This window comes from Triticum aestivum, chromosome 6D, assembly GCF_018294505.1.
Source record: "Triticum aestivum cultivar Chinese Spring chromosome 6D, IWGSC CS RefSeq v2.1, whole genome shotgun sequence".
NCBI classification, from domain to species: domain Eukaryota; kingdom Viridiplantae; phylum Streptophyta; class Magnoliopsida; order Poales; family Poaceae; genus Triticum; species Triticum aestivum.
This window is the reverse complement of record NC_057811.1, coordinates 31699577-31701519: the sequence shown is the minus strand read 5'-3', so window position 1 is coordinate 31701519 and position 1943 is coordinate 31699577.

Sequence of the window (1943 nt, the reverse complement as noted above, 5' to 3'; positions counted from 1 at the left end):
GCGACATCCACGATCTTCCAACTGCAACTCAGAGTCGGTAACGATCATGATCCAACTGTTTATGCATCTTTATATTGTTCCTGGGTGATCGTAGGACAATTATTTGTTTTCTACTACGTTTCCCAACATGTCATGAGGGCTGCCATTGGAGAATAAGAAGAAATGGTAGAAAGGTGCCTTGTATGTGATGAAGATTGAGCTTTGTGTTTAGTTATTTGTAGTTGTAGCCTCAACACGTGGGGGCGGCAACACTGGAGGACTTTAGTCTTGGTGGTGCTCCTCGTGTACCGAGTCTCGATTATGTGGGTGAAAACCCAAGGTCTGGCCTTCATTGGTTGTGCTCGGCAATGTTCTAGTTGAAGGCATTGTTTTCAGAAATCGGACTTTCTCTAGGGTGAAAACCTAAGATCGGGCGACGATGGTGCTTGTGCTCTGTTCCTTCTTGGAGGGGTCGCCTTTGGGGAACCTCTTTTGCGGTCCAGGTGCTATCTTTGGTGGTGGTTAGTGTGCTGCTGCCGCGAGTGACTGATCACTGTGGCGTTTTTTTCCTCTTGTTGGTTGTGTGCATCCTCAATGTCTAGTGGACATTTTGTTGGTACAGAGGCTGGGTGTAATTGATATCTTCGTGATATTAATATATTCCCTTTGTCAAAAAAATCAATGGCGTCCATTCAAATGTAGACCAACTCTGCCCATAAGTACTCATAGGCGACTCCCTTAGGTTATAAACCACTCGAAGAACACTCGAACTAAGGATGGACTCGACATCCAAAGTGGTAGAATTTGCAAGCTACTATGCGGTATAGGCTACACACTTCTTCCAAAACAGAACTTCTCCCAAAGAGGGCTATCACAACGACCCCCCACAAAAGACTCGGGGGCTACTTACAGCGGCATCCCCCCGGGTAGACCCATGGCGAAGAGTCGGCCGAGGACACATCTCACTATCACAGGGACTTAGACATATCTATAATTTTTGCTATGTTCGTGCTATTTTTAAATCATTATTTTATACTTTTGACAAAATTTTATATTAACTTATGATACTTACCAATTAATCCAGTACCTAGGGCTAGTTGTTGTTTTCTGCATGTTTTAGACTTAAGAAACACCGTTTCAAAGACAGAAAAGTACCTCGCAAAGTTTTGGATCAGAACGAAGCCAGGGGTTCCCAAGGGGGGTGGAGAGGAGCTCGGGATCCACGAGGTGGGCCCATGAGGCTCGGGAGATGGTCACGAGGTGATGCCGTGTGGAGGCCCTAGGACACTTCTCTGCCGCCTCTCGCCCCCTCCCTCCTTTCCTATTTATCGAGGATTTTTCATGTCGTTGCCACCTGCTGTTTCCAACTAGAGGCCTTTTCTGGTAAATGCAAATTCACATACCAGGCTTGATTAGAACACTATTAGAACACTCAGCAGGAGTAGGATGCACGTTACCTCTAAGATAGTCCCAAACCCAGTTGATATCTCTCGTGTGAATCCTGTTCCCAGATTCTCCACGCCCACCTTGTTTCACAAAATCCCCAAATCATGAGTATAGCCGCGAAATACCTGCGACCTTTTGACAAAAGAAATTGAATTATTTTATTACCACATAATAACACTCTACTCACTAGCCTATTTATAACAAGTTCACCTCTCCCTCTCCGTCATCTTCTTCCCCAGCTGCACCACCGCATGACAAGCTTGCTGCCGCCGGCGCACCCCCAATCACCGCTGCTTCGAACACCTCACCTAGTTGTTATGAGTAGAAATTGCACCACTATAGAGGGCAACCGGCGCTGCTCGAAGCTCGCCGGTGTTTTTGCTGCGAGGAAGCTGTAGATTGGTATGAGCGAGTGCAAGCACCTGGTGTCGCAACGACGACCAGGTCGGGCTACGAATGGTGATCACCTGGTCTGCAAGCGATGACCCATGCTGCTACCACGACACTGACTGGTTCTG